At 36.1% G+C, this 19,774-nt stretch overlaps 1 protein-coding gene and 1 non-coding gene across 2 annotated transcripts in view; both read right to left on the bottom strand.

Moving 5' to 3' along the window:
- Stard13 (StAR related lipid transfer domain containing 13) overlaps window positions 1-19,774 on the bottom strand; it is a 528,094-nt gene that overhangs the window by 438,352 nt on the left and 69,968 nt on the right. The window lies entirely within an intron of this gene.
- Window positions 14,834-14,937, bottom strand: LOC141413121 (U6 spliceosomal RNA). The gene has a single exon (XR_012437945.1). It is a non-coding gene; the product is annotated as a U6 spliceosomal RNA (small nuclear RNA).

The raw sequence follows: 19,774 nt of genomic DNA, 5'->3' as shown, positions 1-19,774 counted from the left end.
ACAAAGCCACCATTACAAAAGATTCTGCAAGGGATCCTGCACACAGAAAGTGACACCCAACTTAACCATGAAAAGGCAGGCAGCACCAAACCACAGGATAAGAAAAAGCAAGACAGTAGAGAGTAACATCAAGTTAGGTACACACAATCAAACCTTCAAACAACTAAGATAACTAAATGGCAGGAATCACCACATACCTATCAGTACTAACACTTAATGTCAATGGACTTAATTCACCCATCAAAAGACACCGTTTGACAAAATGGATTAAAAAAGAAGATCCAACAATTTGTTGCTTACAGGAGACTCATCTCACCGACAGAAATAAGCATATGCTTAGGATGAAAGGCTGGAAGAAGATTTACCAAGCCAATGGCCCCCGAAAACAAGCAGGAGTAGCAATACTTATCTCTGACAAAGTAGACTTCAAACCTACATTGATCAAACGAGACAAAGAAGGACATTCCATACTAATAAAAGGGGAAATAGACCAAAAGGAAATAATAATCATCAATCTGTACGCACGCAATGTCAACGCACCCAATTTCATCAAACATACCCTAAAAGACCTAAAAGCATATATAAACGCCAACACAGTGGTTGTGGGAGACTTTAACACTCCATTATCATCAATAGATAGGTCATCCAGACAAAAACTCAATAAAGAAATCCAAGATCTAAAATATGCAATAGATCAAGTGGACCTAGTAGATGTCTATAGAACATTTCATCCAACCTCTACACAATATACATTCTTCTCAGCAGCCCATGGAACCTTCTCCAAAATAGATCATATCCTAGGGCACAAAGCAAGCCTCAGCAAATATAAGAAAATAGAAATAATACCGTGCATACTATCTGACCACAATGCAGTAAAAGTAGAACTCAACAACAAAAGTAAAGACAAAAAACATGCAAACAGCTGGAAACTAAATAACTCATTACTTAATGAAGAATGGATCATCGATGCAATAAAAGAGGAAATTAAAAAGTTCCTAGAAGTCAATGAAAATGAAAACACAACCTACCGGAACCTATGGGACACAGCTAAGGCAGTCTTGAGAGGAAAGTTTATAGCCATGAGTGCATATATTAAAAAGATTGAAAGATCCCAAATCAATGACCTAATGATACATCTCAAACTCCTAGAAAAACAAGAACAAGCAAATCCCAAAACAAATAGAAGGAGAGAAATAATAAAAATAAGAGCTGAAATCAACGAAATAGAAACCAAAAAAACCATACAAAGAATTAATGAAACAAAAAGTTGGTTCTTTGAAAAAATAAACAAGATCGATAGACCCCTGGCAAACCTGACTAAAATGAGGAGAGAAAAAACCCAAATTAGTAGAATCAGGAATGCAAAAGGGGAGATAACAACAAACACCATGGAAGTCCAGGAAATCATCAGAGACTACTTTGAGAACCTATATTCAAATAAATTTGAAAATCTAAAAGAAATGGACAGATTTCTAGATACATATGATCATCCAAAACTGAACCAAGAGGAAATTAATCACCTGAATAGACCTATAACACAAAATGAAATTGAAGCAGCAATCAAGAGTCTCCCCAAAAAGAAAAGTCCAGGACCTGATGGATTCTCTGCTGAATTCTATCAGACCTTTAAAGAAGAACTGATACCAACCCTCCTTAAACTGTTCCATGAAATAGAAAGGGAAGGAAAACTGCCAAACACATTTTATGAAGCCAGTATTACACTTATCCCAAAACCAGGCAAAGACACCTCCAAAAAGGAGAACTATAGGCCAATCTCCTTAATGAACATTGATGCAAAAATCCTCAACAAAATAATGGCAAACCGAATTCAGCAACACATCAAAAAGATTATCCACCACGACCAGGTAGGCTTCATCCCAGGGATGCAGGGGTGGTTCAACATACGAAAATCAATAAACGTAATAAACCACATTAACAGAAGCAAAGACAAAAACCACTTGATCATCTCAATAGACGCAGAAAAAGCCTTTGATAAGATCCAACATCATTTCATGATAAAAGCTCTAAGAAAACTAGGAATAGAAGGAAAGTACCTCAACATTATAAAAGCTATATATGACAAACCTACAGCCAGCATTATACTTAACGGAGAAAAATTAAAACCGTTCCCTCTAAAATCAGGAACCAGACAAGGATGCCCACTATCTCCACTCCTATTCAACATAGTACTGGAATTCCTAGCCAGAGCAATTAGGCAAGAAGAAGGAATAAAAGGAATACAAATAGGTAAAGAAACTGTCAAAATATCCCTATTTGCAGAAGACATGATCCTATACCTTAAAGACCCAAAAAACTCTACTCAGAAGCTTCTAGACATCATCAATAGGTATAGCTAAGTAGCAGGATATAAAATCAACATAGAAAAATCATTAGCATTTCTATACACTAACAATGAGCAAACGGAAAAAGAATGTATGAAAACAATTCCATTTACAATAGCCTCAAAAAAAATCAAATACCTAGGTGTAAACCTAACAAAAGATGTGAAAGACCTCTACAAGGAAAACTATACACTTCTGAAGAAAGAGATTGAGGAAGACTATAGAAAGTGGAGAGATCTCCCATGCTCATGGATTGGTAGAATCAACATAGTAAAAATGTCGATACTCCCCAAAGTAATCTACATGTTTAATGCAATTCCCATCAAAATTCCAATGACATTCATTAAAGAGATTGAAAAATCTACTGTGAAATTTATATGGAAACACAAGAGGCCACGAATAGCCAAGGCAATACTCAGTCAAAAGAACAATGCAGGAGGTATCACAATACCTGACTTCAAACTATATTACAAAGCAATAACAATAAAAACAGCATGGTACTGGCACAAAAACAGACATGAAGACCAGTGGAACAGAATAGAGGATCCAGATATGAAGCCACACAACTATGAGCAACTTATCTTTGACAAAGGAGCTAAAAATATACGATGGAGAAATAGCAGCCTCTTCAACAAAAACTGCTGGGAAAACTGGTTAGCAGTCTGCAAAAAACTGAAACTAGATCCATGTATATCACCCTATACCAAGATTAACTCAAAATGGATCAAGGATCTTAATATCAGACCCCAAACTCTTAAGTTGATACAAGAAAGAGTAGGAAATACTCTGGAGTTAGTAGGTATAGGTAAAAACTTTCTTAATGAAACCCCAGCAGCACAGCAACTAAGAGATAGCATAGATAAATGGGACCTCATAAAACTAAAAAGCTTCTGTTCATCAAAAGAAATGGTCTCTAAACTGAAGAGAACACCCACAGAGTGGGAGAAAATATTTGCCAATTATACATCAGACAAAGGACTGATAACCAGAATATACAGGGAACTTAAAAAACTAAATTCTCCCAAAAGTAATGAACCAATAAAGAAATGGGCATGTGAACTAAACAGAACTTTCTCAAAAGAAGAAATTCAAATGGCCAGAAAACACATGAAAAAATGCTCACCATCTCTAGCAATAAAGGAAATGCAAATTAAAACCACACTAAGATTCCACCTCACCCCTTTTAGAATAGCCATCATCAGCAACACCACCAACAACAGGTGTTGGCGAGGATGCGGGGAAAAAGGAACCCTCTTACACTGTTGGTGGGAATGTAGACTAGTACAACCACTCTGGAAAAAAATTTGGAGGCTACTTAAAAAGCTGGACATCGATCTACCATTTGATCCAGCAATACCACTCTTGGGGATATACCCAAAAGACTGTTACTCCAGAGGCACCTGCACATCCATGTTTATTGCGGCACTATTCACAATAGCCAAGTTATGGAAACAGCCAAGATGTCCCAGCACTGACGAATGGATTAAGAAAATGTGGTATCTATACACAATGGAATTTTATGCAGCCATGAAGAAGAACGAAATGTTATCATTCGCTGGTAAATGGATGGAATTGGAGAACATCATTCTGAGTGAGGTTAGCCTGGCTCAAAAGACCAAAAATCGTATGTTCTCCCTCATATGTGGACATTAGATCAAGGGCAAACACAACAAGGGGATTGGACTATGAGCACATGATAAAAGCGAGAGCACACAAGGGAGGGGTGAGGATAGGTAAGACACCTAAAAAACTAGCTAGCATTTGTTGCCCTTAACGCAGAGAAACTAAAGCAGATACCTTAAAGCAACTGAGGCCAATAGGAAAAGGGGACCAGGAACTAGAGAAAAGGTTAGATCAAAAAGAATTAACCTAGAAGGTAACACCCACGCACAGGAAATCAATGTGAGTCAATGCCCTGTATAGCTATCCTTATCTCAACCAGCAAAACCCCTTGTTCCTTCCTATTATTGCTTATACTCTCTCTACAACAAAATTAGAGATAAGGGCAAAATAGTTTCTGCTGGGTATTGAGGGGGGGAGCGGGAGGGGGTGGAGTGGGTGGTAAGGGAGGGGGTGGGGGCAGGGGGGAGAAATGAACCAAGCCTTGTATGCACATATGAATAATAAAAGAAAAATGAAAAAAAAAAATCTGGCCACATTTGAGTATGCAAAAAGCTTGTTTTTCCCAAAAACACATTGCACATCTCTGAAAATAATCAGACAATATTACCACAGTAGATATTAAGGTTTTGTTGGGCATATTTTGTTGATATCTTCTATTTCATTGTTTGCTATTTGAGGCAGGGTTCTGTTTTATAGATCAAGCGGCCATGAACTTACTTTGTAACCCCAGCTGGCCTCTTACTGATGATCCTCCTGCCTCTGCCTCCCCAAGTGCTGGAATTACAGGTGTATACCACCATACCTAGCCTTTCTGGCATGTTCTAAAATAAATTGGGAGCTATTCTAGGAAGCAAAATCAGATTATCTATGAATTATGTCTCAGAAGAATGTCAAATATTGCACCTGAAATAGATTATTCTTTCATTAATTCAATTGAGGAAACTAGATTCAGGAAATACCTAGATTCAGAGGACTCTTCATCTGGGCTTCCCTTTACCTTCCACCAGTGTCGTAGGACATTTTAGGTGTGGTCATTGAATGTGAACAAAATTTGTATACATATTTCTAAAACATATAAGAAAAAAGTAGCCCATAAAACTGAGTTTCAGAGTAATTAAGCCTATAGTTATGTTGGAAAGGAAATCTGTCCTTAAAATATTTAATAAATCATAGGCTATGTGGTATGGGGGTGTAACAAAAATGAGGAATAGTGCCTGCAAAGCAAGAAAAATTTGGAAAGCCTGTGAGCAGTGTGTAGGCATGCTGAGCCTGAGGACCCAACAAAGGAACCTGCTTCATGCAGTGTACCACAGAAAGCCAGAATTAGTGCGAAGCACCTTGAAAAGCCAGTATTTCTCCCATAGAAAATGATATTTCTCCTCAAATGTCATCACATTTGTTATAATGATGTGAGATATAAAAATTGCAAACTTTTTAATCCACAGGAGAACATAACAGGTGAAAGTTCAGATGTTTGCATAGAGGAGTTGTGACTTAGACTGCTGGTGATATTTATAAGATCTTAGGTAATTTCAAGCTAGATTAAGGACCAAAAATATTTCTGTTATACTTGGAATATAGAAAAATACTGAAGTATAAGAGAAAATATAGTTGAAACATATTTCTAAACTTCTTTGAACTATACTTACTAGGGATAGGGATCTAAATAATGTTAAGTTATTATATTTTCAATCTAAAACCACTATTTGCACAGTGATTTATACATACCTACATGTTTTATATACAAATATACCTATAATATATAAAAATAATCCCCAAGGTTCTAATGCAGTTTGTCAAAATTTTATTTATTGGGGGAAATTATTTTATAATGCAAATTACTTCATCAATTTCTGGAAGTATTTCCGTGTTGATTGACTCCATCATTTCTTTATAGTGAGGTAATTGTATGTACTTTTGTTTATTGTCACATACTGTCAATACTGAATTGCATTTTCGCATTATAGTTTAAAAAGTGCTTCTAAAACAAACTTTGATGAATGTCTTGTGTTTCTTTGTGCGCATTTTCGCATTATAGTTTAAAAAGTGCTTCTAAAACAAACTTTGATGAATGTCTTGTGTTTCTTTGTGCTAGTAAGGACTGAAATCGAAGCTTGACATGGTATGATGAGGGTGTGGAGTAGTGTGCACAAGTTTTTCCACCCACAGCCTTCTTGCCTTTGCTCCTATCCTGCAGTCCCAACTGTCATGACCTATTGCAGTTTATATGGGCTTGGTTAAGAAGCTTTATCGATTACCTTATCTCATTTTATTTTATGTAACTTTCACATCAAGGAGAATCTAGCAAAGAAACTGGAGGGTGCAGACAAAATTGATAAGGTAAACACAAGCAAATAAGAAAACTGCTAAACTGTCCTTGCTTGTTGTTCTACTGTGAACTCCAGCTTAACTCTATTAGGAAGTAAAAGTAATCTTAGTCAGTTTTTGTAAGAACTAGTGCAGATATTTTTAGGAATTTTTCCAAAAGATCACTTTAAGTATGGCTTTTTATCCATGATCATTAAAAGTGAACTTCAAGTATACACTGTTTGAGATCTTGGCTAATGATTGCACCAAATCACCAACATTAGCATATCACTCAAAATATTACTTATTTTTAAAGAATATGCTCTATTCTTTAAAAGTTCTATTTCTGCATTGTAATAATGTCTGCAATGGTAAGTCAATAGTAAATGGATAATTTGTAAATAAATCTATGCATATTGGAAACATGAAAAATGCTTTGCTGACAAGAGTGCTTGCTGTAATGGGTGTGACACTAGCAGTTTGTCTTCTGGTTTCTGAAGTAGCTATCATCTGTTCATATAGATCATATCAAGGATTTAGTTGCTCACAGTTTTTGAAAGCTATAACTAACTACACATTTTAATCAACTCTTTCAAAAATCAGTATCAAGCATTATTTCACCATGTTGGCTGTCTTCCAGTTTAGCTATCCAAATTCATTAGGCTAATCTGCATAGCCAGTGAATTTACCTCTAGGTAGACACTAAAGTTGTGATCATCACTCTGATGCTTTTATTCAAAGGCAGCAAGTGTGCAGAATCTTGCATAGGAAAAACTTCAGTGATAGATCTGGTCATTTCTTTAAAACATAGCTCCAGAAAGCTTACTTGGTAATGTGTAGAACTGGGTTGTTGGAACATTTAGGGAAAAAAAAGAAATTTAAGTTTAAAATGAAGAAATTATTACATTTTTCATGAATCAAAAGGCAACATGATTTTAATTACTTTCATTCCTCATGCATTACAGAGTGTTTTTACATTTACAGTATCTACTTTCACTTGGTTTCTCTTTCTTGGAAAAATGTTTTTATAGTTTAAGAAAAATGTGGAAATTTTACATTCGAGGACTTTGTTCACTGAATAATAATGTCTTATTAGTGTTAGATTTGTACTTTTGCTAGTCATTCTTTCCCAAGTGAGCAAATAGCTGGCCAGTTCAATGAACTCTGGAGCAATATATTTACACCCATGTTCCTTTTTCATTGGCCCAGTTGTACTAGAACTCAAAATAAGGAAGAGAGAAGCAGATATCCTGCCTACCTTGGCCAAATTCTACGTTTTGGAGGAATAGAAGGAAAGAAGAAATGGATAGAGAGATGGCTGAAAGACCCTGCTCTACTTTTCTTTTTATATGCCATTTCTTTTACCTTGATTGTCCCTCCCCTCCTTGCTAGCCGCACTGTGTAATAGTCAAGAATGATATTTGTATGGAAAGTCATAGTAGAAAAAATCTGCACAAGACTAATCTCTTCAACTGCAAAGGTCTTGTGATGCCAGATCTGTCCCCCAGGTATTTTGAATTTGCCACAGTACTTAGTCCAGTAGATTTACCAGGAGTAGGAACTCATTAATTCTTTGCTGAAGCAATTAATAAACTAGTGGATTAATGAAAGCAGGTAAGTTATAAAAACTTTTATGGTTTCAATGTGTCTCCTCCAAAATTCAGGTGTTGCCAAATAGCCAATGCAACAGAATTAAGAGATTGATCCTGTGGGCTCCTCTCTCACTAATGGGAATAAGTCCCTTTTAAAAGAGGCTCCTTACAGAGGACTAACTTGCCCTTTCTCCTTCTGCCACATGAGGATGCAGTAAGAAGGCCCTCACCAGACCAAATGCCCGCACCTTGAGTTTTGACTTCCCAGCCTCCAGAACTGTGAAAAAACAAATACCTGTTCTTTATAATTTATACTTCGCTATTATGTTGCATCACCATGAATGGACTAAGGCAGAAACACACTGTTTCCATTATCAACTGAATATTTTTAGTGTAAATATTTTAAATTATTGTTGGAGCTGTTTTTTAATGGTTTATAGCTGTGATCAATTCATGTTTCTTTAGCCAACTAATTCTCTCATTAAGAAAAATGAAAAACGCAGTCTTATACACACATATCAGTCATTTATCCCCCAAATATTTTTATCTATAGTAGCAAAATTTGAGAGAAAATTAAAAAATTTTTCCCCAAAGATAGTATAAAAAATAATATAGTGTTAAGGATTTATGTAATGTATAATGTTAACATGGCTTAAAGTAACAAACTTTAATGCAGTTTGATGGAATTGTGTGGAATTCTCTTCTCTAAAAGGCACTTGCAAAGCATTCTTAATGATTTTAATATTTTAATGCTTTAATTTCTGGGTTAAAGACACCAGCTGTCTGATGACAGTTGAATGTGCTGAGCTTTAAAATACTCTCTTAAACTTTATTAGTCAATAAACACAACACTCCACGTTTCTTTAGGATGTCACATTTTCCCAAAGCCCTTCCAAATACATTTCATCATTTAGTCTTTACCACATCCTGATTTGTATGCATAATTATTTCCATTTCGTTACTGCAGAAACTGATTCTTGATTAAGTGATTTACATAAGATAGTACAGATGTGTGCAGCACAGACCCTGGATTCAAACTAAACTGAGCCAAATGTAATTCTACTATATTTTATCATAGTGGTAATGATTATACAGGTGAAAATGTCTTTGCTGCAAAGTAAACTTAGTGTAAGACATGCTTTCATTTTAAATAGTTTTCCCTTAATTATAAATATCATGGTATAAAATACCAATTATTTCAGACTGTTGCACTTAAAAAATCAAAAGCTTCATCAGGGGTTTAAAAGACAAGAGTCTGCATTTTCTTGTATGTAAATTTTACCTGAATGAAAAAATGAAGGGAATTCCTAATAACTATAAGAGTGTTATGTAACCAAATTTAGTAAATAATTAGTTATTTCTATTAAAATGAGTTCCAGAACACTAAGTTCCCAAATGGACCATACTGGTCTTTGACAAAAGAGTGAAGGAAATTCAATGGAGAAAGAATGGTCTTCTCATCAAAAGGCCTGGAACACCTGGATACTCACAGGAAAAGAGAATCTGGACACAGATTGCTTTCATAACAGTGAACTAAGAAAGAATTGTGGACTTAAATTTAAAATGATGAAACTATAAAACTTCTAGAACATAAAAGACATAATAGACATAAGAGATAATCTACGTAACCTTTGGCTTGGTGATTTTTTAAAATATAAAGCATAATTATGAAAGAAAAAAATTATGATTCATTAAAAACTCAAAACTTTTGCTCTGTAAAACATACTGTGAAGAGAATAAAAAGACAAGCCAGGAAATTGAAGAATACATGTCTAATAAAGGACTGGTATCTAAAGACCTCTTAAAACTCAACAATATAAAATAAACAACCCAATTAAAAGTAGGCAAAAATCTGAACAGACTCCTCACCAACGAAGATATAAGAATGAAAAATAAGTGTATGAGAACTTGCTGGATATCATACATCATTAAGAAATTGCAAGTTAAGACAACAATGAGAAACTAATATACATCTGTTAGAAGAGCTAAAATCTAAAACACTACAACACTAAGTGCTACCATGGACATGGAGCAACCAGAATTTCAGCAGGTGCTATGAACTCAGGAGCCGGGAAGGAAGGGTAAATAGGTGATGAACAGGGCATTTTTAGGTCAGTGAAATGATACTGTTCCAGTGATATCACAAAGTTGTGTACTTGATATTATATAATTGTCAAAACCCACAGAACGTTTAAGACAGAGAATGAACTATAATGTGCACTATGGACTTTTAGTTCATATTGGTTTATCACTTTTAATAAATGTACTAAACTCATGAAAGATGTAAATAGTAGGGAAAGTGAACAGTATTATATGAAGGGGGATGGGTGTATGGAAACTCTACTTTGTACTCGATTTTTCTAAAATAACCTAAAATTAAATAAATAAATAAATAAACTCTATTAGCTGGGCGCCAGTGGCTCACACCTGTAATCCTAGCTACTCAGGAGGCAGAGATCAGGAGGATCTCGGTTCTAAGCTGGCCTGGGCAAATAGTTTGCGAGACCCTATCTCAGAAATACCCATCACAAAATAAGGCTGGCAGAGTGGCTCAAGTGGTAGAGTGCCTCCCTAGCAAGTATGAGGCCCTGAGTTCAAATCCCAGTACCTCAACACCACCTAAACAAATAAAATCTATTAATTAGGAATATTTTTAAAAGCACATATAAACCAAAAAAATTTAAAAAGCTCCACATTTACAAAGAGTTTCAGAGAAGTAGATAAGTTGTAAGAAACAAATCAACTTGCTATAAGGTCAGTTTGGCCCATTTTTACCTCTTTTTATAAGCAAAATAGTCTTATGTGACTATTCAGGATTAAGAAATGCACATGTATATAACACTTTTTTCTCCCCTAGTAGAATATAAAAAAGGTATCTAAACTTAATAATGAATACTTTTTAAGAAACCTAACTCATAGCCCAATTTCAAGATTGATTTAGACTATTCTTTCAAAATTATATTCATTATATTCATGTCCTGCTATTTAATTTAGTATTTGCTAACCCAGTTTAAATAAGTAGAATTTGATTTATTAAATACATCATAAACACACAATGAGAAATTATTCTGCACAATTTATTTTCAAATTAGCTTTTTCCTCATGCCCACTTTCCCCATAATTTAACTTTTAAGAACCTAAAGATGACTGTCAAGATATTTTAGTATTAATTATTTTTCATCTTGCTAGTCCTAGTCCTAGTTCCTAGTTCCTAGAACCCTAGTCCTGAAATATGATGGTTGTAGAGAAAAATCTCTGTAGGCAATCATCCAAGGCTCTTCTCACCATAACCCTCTAGTAGATCTGTAAGACTACATAAAAATATCTGAATAATTTCAAATCAATGTATTTAGTAGGATGGCATGAGCTCCCAGTGGTCAAAAGATCAATTAAATAGTCTATCTTGATAGTTAATTATTATAATAGGGATTAGCCCTATTATATTCTATACACATATGATTGAGTTCCAATATCCATTTGAACTTGTTAGTCCTCAGTGGACTTTAGTCCCTGAGTATTTCAGCTTCTCTTGTGTTTGCACAGTGCTTATTCCTCCCTTTTGGTGGCTTTAATTTTTGTTCTGCACTTTCCCTGCATTTTGATAAACAGACTTTTTTCTATGCTTATTGCCTAACCTCTGCCAGTCCCTGGCAGTGGTAAGTCACTGCTTTGGCCTGATTCCTACTGCCCTTCCTTCTCTTTAGGATAAGGCACCATTAACCCCAGAAACCACAGATAATCAACCATTGCATCCATTGTCCTGCTCCAGCACACTGCAATACTTTTTAACAACTCTTACCTCTAAACCACACAGCACCCAAACTGAAAGAGACTGCTCATGGTCCTGAACTCTGTCAAGACCAACACTGACCATCACAACAAATGCTAAATGGAGTCTTTGGTCAGGCTTGGTGGTACACACCCCTAATCCCAGCACTTGGGAGGCAGAGGCAGGAGGATCACAAGTTCAAAGCTAACCTGGGGATACATAGCAAGTTTCAGACTAGTCTGGGTGATATATCAAGACCTTGTCTCAAAATAAAAGTCCTTAGCATGGTGGTATATAAGACCAGAAGGAATAGGGGAATAGAGACCTTCTCTGGAGTTACATGTAGGTGTGGCCAAGTTTGGTAATTTGGTCTAACCCAAAGATAACATTTAAAATCAAATAAAGTTGAAAACATGCTCAACTTTAGTAATCAACAGGAAAATGCAATTGAAAACCACAAGGAGGTCCTAGTTCACACCCATTAGGTTTGATGGCTATTATTTTTAAAAGGAAAACAAAAAATAACAAGTGTTAGGAAATATATGGTGACATCAGAACCCTGTACACTGCTTGTGGGAATGTAAAATGGTATGAGCACTATGGGAAGCAGTCTGCTGGTCTCTCAGAAGATTAAAGATTGAAGTAGCAGATGATCCAGCAGTTCTACTTCAGGCTACATACCCCAAGGAACTGCAAGCAGGTACTTGTATGCCTATGTTCATGGCAACATTATTTACAATACTGGATAGATGAAAACAACTCAGATTTCTCTGGACAGATGAATGGACCAACACGGTCATATATGTAGAAAATGTAATGTTATTTATCCTTAAAAAAGAAAGAAATTCTAATGCATGCTATCAGCCTGGATAAATCTTAAAAGCATTGTTCTAAGAAAGATAAGCCAGATATAAAAAGGAAAATATGGAATGTACACTTAAGTACATAAAGTAGTCAAATTCGTAGAGACAGAGAGCAGAGTGGTGGTTGTCAGGCACTGGAGATAGAGCTAAGGGAGGGTTATTGCTTAACCAGGGAGGAAGTTCAGTTGGGGCAGATGAAATTTCTGAAGATGGATGGTGGTGATGGTCACCCGACATTGTGTGTAAATCTATCTATCTACAGTGTTTTATATATATATATATAAAATTATGTGTATATAAAACATGTATAATAATATCTATCTCTATATACGCACTGGGGCTTGACTTGAACTCAGGGTCTTGAGCTTTGTATTTAGTGCCATGGAACTGCACACTTACAAATGGTTAAATTTGTTTTATTTAAATTTATCGTAATAAAAAATACAAATTTAAAATCATTAAAAGTACAATTGGAAATGTCCAAAGAGATGTAAATATTAAAGCTCCTTGTTTTATTGGTGTAGAAGCTAAGGCCACAAGAGAGTAAACTTCTGAGTTAAAAAACCACAACTTGTTAATTTGGGAGAGCTACAGCTAGGACTCTATGATCCTGAGACTCACAAACCAGATCTTTCCATTTTTCTGGAATTATCTTCTCTTCCTGCTAAGTGGCATATTCCGCTGAACCACTTTTATTCTTGGTTTTCTTGAACAGCTCCAGGGTGTTGTTGGCCCATGAGTCTACACGGTGATAGCCTATTTCTGGTAGATATTTTGACACACAGTCCTTAAAAGGGGGGTTGCTAATCTTCCAACAAAAATATTAGTGGGTTTTCAGTTCTCAGTACTGCATCACTTACAGCTGAATAAAATTCCCAGACCTGCTGACATAGTTTGACAGCTGGACTAAGGTGTCTTGACCTAACATGCCAACTTAGTGAGAAGGCCAGATGTGAAATGAACACAAGGACCAGGATCTTATCCTTTCCTGTCCTGTTAATGCCCTGCTAAGACATATGTCCAAATTTGTGCAAGATGTTTTGATGAGGGTGGCTGCAGTAGGCTTAAGATTTTGATATGTGATTCCTAGCACCTGTACTCATCCCCATAGGACTCCACCCCCTCCTTCCTACCTTGGGTTAAACAGCTGACATTTGTTTTCATTTTAGATTCCTGCCAGACATACAGAGTACTGGTATGTAACAACAGTGACATTCTGCAAGTTTCCCTGTTGGGTCAGTTTTCACATTGTTTCAGGCATGCTCTTCATAGTTAAAATCTTGCAACACAGAGCATTTATCTGATTATTAATCATCTGTAGTAGAATTATGTTAAATCTTCCACATCCAGGATACAGGCATCTTGTGTTTCTTTACTCATTCTGTCTCTAATCTTAACATCAGTTCTAAAAGATGAAAAAGATTAGTTCCAATTTGAAGACTGAGAAACAGACACTCAGATTAAAAATGGTTTATGATCCAATTCTTTCTATATCTTTAAGTTCCAATCTCTCACACAGCCTAATCATGGTTGACTCAAATATCCTTTGAGTATTTCAACTCGAATACTCAAAAGTTGAGTATCATCATTCAAGACCTTTCTCTTTCTAGATCAATGCTTCTCAAATGTTAATGTGCTTGGAAGTAATCTGTGTATCTTGTTAAAATGCAGGGTTTGAACTAGGCCTGAAATGGAGCCAGAGATTCTGTATTACTAACAGTTGCCCTGCTGATCCCCAGATCATTGTGTGCAAAGCCAAGATCTAGAACTGTGGTTCACAGTGTGATATTCTCTGGTTACATGTGGATACTAAGCACTTGAAATGAACTAGTCCCAATTTAGATGTGCTTCAAGTGTAAAATGCACACCAGATTTTAGGCTAATAAATAAGTGTGGAAAGTCTTGTAATTTTTAAACGTGTTGAAATAATATCTTGAACATATGGGGTTGAATAGATGCATCATTAAAACTACTAGAAAATTTAAATTCACATTTGTGGTTCATATTGTATTTCTATTGGACCATGTTGCTATGGAAAGTCCTTCGGGATCTTCTGCACCCTTTTATCATTCAGTATACACTGCTTCACATTGCTAAAGTTCACACATTGAGAACTCAGTATCTAAGCGGGGCACTCCTGAAATAATCCCACCTTTATATTTCATTCCTCATTGTGTAAATTATGTCTTTTTCTCCTTTGCATCTATACCCATAGAGAAGTTATTGACCACCTTAATGGATTCTCAATAATAATGATTTAATAAATTTTGAGTCTTGAATATCTGTTGTGGTCTTGTACAGCTCAAAGTGCTTAGCACAATGCATTTTATTATTTTATTTTATATGGAATACTTCATGAATTTGTGTGTCATTCTTGTGCAGGGGTCATGCTAATCTCTGTATTGTTCCAATTTTAGTACATGTGCTCCCGAAGCAAGCACAGCACAATACATTTTAAATAGGAAGTTCTAATTTAAGGTCTGGGTCAGTCCTGGCCAACCTAGATGCATTGCTCATAGTGTTTGTGGATTGCCTGACCTGCTATCGGCTTTGTTAGGGGAATTCTGAATAATTGTAATACAAACCTAATCAAAATGTAATTAGAAAGGCAAACTAAAAAAAAAAGCCATCATCTTAATGCATTCCAAAAACAGATTTGGGGATTATCTGCATCACTGGTTCCTCCTTTAGGATAATTAAATGTTGATGGAAAGAGAATTGCTCAAAAATAAAGAAGGTGACTGCTTCCCTTTCAGTACCATTGTCATGATGAAATGGGAACTCAAGAAGGTTCTTAGTTAGAAAGGAAGGGGCACATCACAAATGTTATGTCAAGCAGGATTTAAGAAGCATTTACTTATCTTCAATTTGAGGTTCAAGGATCACCACCCCAGTATTAAATGAACCTCTTAGTATATCTTTATTCATTCATTGTTCATTCACTCACCCACTCGCTCACTCACCCACTCATTTATTCAACCCCCTCACTTAACTCACAGGCTCATACTTTCAACAATAAGTCAGGTGCTGGTAACCCCAGGATTCATAATGTAGCCCAATGCAGGGGACAGCCACCTATAACTTCCTAATAAATAGATCATGCTCTTTCAGTGCTAATCTCTGTACTGAGTCTGGTGGTTTGCTTTTCTTTTCTGACCAATTATTTATGCGTTAGTACCATTATATAAAGAATTTCAAAGGAATTTCAGAACATACCTAGCTCTGAGGTTGTTTAGAGGAGTTAAAATTATTGTTTTCCAACTTGCAATTTACAGTAGTTTCTGGTACTTTTATATACTTGTATAATAAGGCAGTATTATGGAAGAGTCCTTTAAAACATAACATATGTGGGCTGGGGTTGTGTCTCAGCATGCATGGAGCCCTGGAATTGGTCCCCAACATAGCAAAATAATGATGATGATGACAACGATGATGATAACAATAACAACAAAGATATATGCAGTTTTTGTATCCCAATAAAGTTTGTAATTTTGTGTTCATTTTATTTGGAAGACCTACCTGGCTCCTATTGGTAGCATAGCCCTTGAACAGCTCCCCGATCTACTTTCTTGCCTTATGCTTCCAAGAGCTGCAGAGCTTCACAGCCAGACAAGGGTGGATGAATAGTCAAAATCCATGTTTCCAAGGATTCAGGCCTGTCACTCACATGTATCTATCTACCTTGTCATGCAGATGGGAAAGTCTAGCAAAGAATGATTACCTGGAGTCACATTTTAGGATTTTTATTAAAGCAAGCTCTCTCTGTTGGACCTTTACCTTATTTATTATGTAAAAAGAAGATGAAATACTAATTTGGAAACTCGTTTTCAATTAAAAAACATGTTTGGGCACACATGCTACATGAATCTATCAGGCTTTTCATGAGGTTGTTTATTACCTACTAGAATTTAACTTCCTTTTAGCATTGTATTCCCCACAGTGTGCTTGATCAAGTTTTCTAAATTGAAATGGCATCCACAACCACATAAACTAGGCATGACAGAAAGGAAAGACATTTTTATTTCTAAATCTCATCTCATCACTGTCATCAGAGCAAATGTAACATTCCTTATTTTCTGAGGAAAAAATAATCTATTTGCTCTCCCCACGTAATCATATCTTCTGAGAAAAATGACTGTTCTCATTTTTCAGGAGCCACACATGGTTGTGCATTTGAGGAGCTTCTTGTAGCCAGGCTCCACACATGACAGTCATTAATCTACTGATGACATTGGAACAGGACAAAATTAATTTCTTGCCCTGAGATATATGGAGATTAAAAAAAACATAAGAATCCATTGTATGGACAGCTAGCAGCTCTGACTCACTTAAGACACTAATGCAACAGTGGTGTTCATTCATTAATTAAAGTTCTTTTCGTATGCATTTTGTATTAATTGCGTATTTTATATTCATGTTATGCATTCCCTATTATAAAACGTAGGTCTATGGCACCAATAATCATAGCTAAAGATCTGTCAGCAGCCTCCTTTTTAGCAACATAGTTTTGAATCATAGGATGCTGAAACCTGGCACATAATTTGTTATGTGCATTCAAGTTTTCCTTTTTCCCAAAAATTTAGTCAGAATTAGTGCATTGTGGTTAAAAAGCAGTAAAGCCATGCAGGGTATGGTGGCACATGCCTGCAATCCCAGCACTCAGGAGGCCGGCGTGGGCTACATAGTTAAACCCTGCCTCAATAAAACAAAGCAAAATAAAGCAACAAAGCTAAATAGTTTGTTTTTTTCCAGTAGCTTTGAAAGTAGTGGACAGATTTTAGAATTCAGCCTTAATTGATGAATTTTTAGTTACTTAAGCATATGAATCAAATCCCTGGTAGTATTCAAAAGCTAAACTTGGTATTTTAGTTTGCATCAGTTTTCAAGGCATCATGTTGTATTGTATGTTTAGTTCTGTTTCTCCTTCTTCTTTTCTGTTTTTTCCTCCTTGATAATTTACTAAAGGTCATTTCAGAGTTGAAGTCTGGAGGGATTGGAGTCGTGAGATGATCAGAAGGGGACACTGTGTGGCTTAGGAGGCTGACAGTGGTTTAGAATGCCAAGCATCAAGCATTTGCTGGGGATCAGTCGTCTATAGGAGAATGGCAGATTCCAGAGACCAAAGGTATAACTGGCAACCCCAAGAATCCGGCATTTTAGACTTAGAATGCTCTTTTGAGGACTGATAAATCATCTTATATTAAAAGGAAAGCAGTAAAGAGATTAAATACTTGCTTAAGATCACAAAGCTTGTTAATGAGTAGCTCTGGATTCCTTTTAAGGCCAATTTTCTGATATCAGGATACGCTGACTTCTTGAGATACTTAATGTGTTGGAATAACTTCATGTGGTGGGCACCCACCACTGTGATAGGGGTGGGAAGGCCTCCAGAGATGAAGACCTTCAGCTATAAGAGGTCAGTACAACAGGGTTGAAGATCCCATCTGTGTGTCTCTAGAGGTCAAAGCTGACAACTTTCATTTCCAATTATAGAGTGGAGGGTGTTTACCTTCTTCAAACTCAGAATCTAACTTGAACTTTTCCACCCACAACCTCACTAGTGTCCTCTGGAATGACAAAAACACGTGTATCAGCCCCATGAGAGACTTGCCTACATTACAGATGATTTAAAAGGCCGTGTTCAAATGTACGGAGACATAGTCTCTGAACTTGAGCCTCAAATACCAAATACCTGTCTATCCTTGTTCCTATTGTTACACAACCCTTCCTAAATTACCCCATGCTCACATGTGTCCCAATATCCGTATTGGATACCCACGTCAGCATTCACCTGCCAGGACTTCTCGTCCCTATAGGGATGAATCAGCTTCCATCTTCTTTACCCAGGTGCCTGAATTCAAGTAGCACCTGCTTCTATTTTCTGTGATGTCATGTCATCTAGTTAGGAAGACACCCACTACATTGTGAACCTTGCAGAAAGATTATGGGCCTTGGATTCACCTAGACCTACCTACCGAGTGCCACTCAGTGTCTGATTCAAAGTACAGGCTCTGCTAAGGCTCTTTCTACTGTAATTTACCATTTCATTTCTGGTTGTAATCAAGATCTCACAAAAGCTCTAGGAGGATGATTTGCAGAAAGTATAACCTTTGGAGATTTTTTTTTTTTGCCAGAACTTGCTAAAACATATGACTTGCTTCTTTATTCATTTTCTAAAAATTGTGGTATATGTATATATATATGTGTAATATATATATATAAAGCATAAAATTTACTATTTGTAAGTATACACTTCAGTGGCATTAAATACATTCATGTACAAACTTCACCACTATCTACATCCTAAAAGTTTTTACATTCTCAAGGAGAACCTCTACCAGTTAAACACTACCTATTAAACTCTCCATTCTCCAGGACTTCCAGTCCCTGGCAACCACCATTCTACTTTCTGTCTCTATGCATTTGAGTATTCTAGGTACCTCATGTAAATGGACTTATATAGTATTTGTTCTTTGTGCCTAGGTTATTTCACTTAACATAATGTCTTGAGAGTTCATTCATATTATAGCATGTGTCAGAATTTCCTTCCTTTTAAAGGGTGAATAATATTCCATTTTCTGTGTATACTACATTTTGTTTATTCATCTGTCAATAACACTTGGCATGGTCCTCTGATTTGGATATTGTAAATAACGCTTTTATGAACATGTCCCAAAGTGGTGGATTTTCTGGATCCTATGGTAATTTTATCTTCAATTTTCTTGGGAACTTCCATACTCTTCTGGGATTACTTTTTAAACCTGACATTGAGCAATAGCATCTTGCCACTCCTACTTCATATATATGCACTTCAGAGATAGCAATGAAGTAAACTTGAATGCATGTATACTGATTGGGGTTATGAGAGGATAGTATTTCATCGTCTATGAAAGAGAGCTCAAATGTGTTGGTTTTTGAGTAAAGAGAAGTACATTAGAGCAAATTAATAAGTTAAAAAAGAAACTGTATCCAATGTGACCTGAGTACACAGATCACCTAGAGAACAAGTCAACTGCAGCAGTCCACTAAGTGACCTCTATGTTGTCTCACTAGCATAATGCAACATTTTAGATAAAGCTATTATGACTTGAAAATAAAGTGGATCACTTAGGTTTAAACAGTTGTTTATGCACTCATTGTGCTTGTTCTATTTTTGATGGTACTAGGGGTTGAACTCAGGGTCTCCCGCTTGCTAGGCAGGTGCTTCACTACTTGAGCCATGCCATCAACTTAAATGGTTGTTTAAAAGAGACAATTTAAATTATAATGTGAGCAGAG

This window comes from Castor canadensis, chromosome 10 (assembly GCF_047511655.1).
Source record: "Castor canadensis chromosome 10, mCasCan1.hap1v2, whole genome shotgun sequence".
Classification (NCBI taxonomy): Eukaryota; Metazoa; Chordata; class Mammalia; order Rodentia; family Castoridae; genus Castor; species Castor canadensis.
This window is presented reverse-complemented; position numbering and strand designations above follow the sequence as displayed.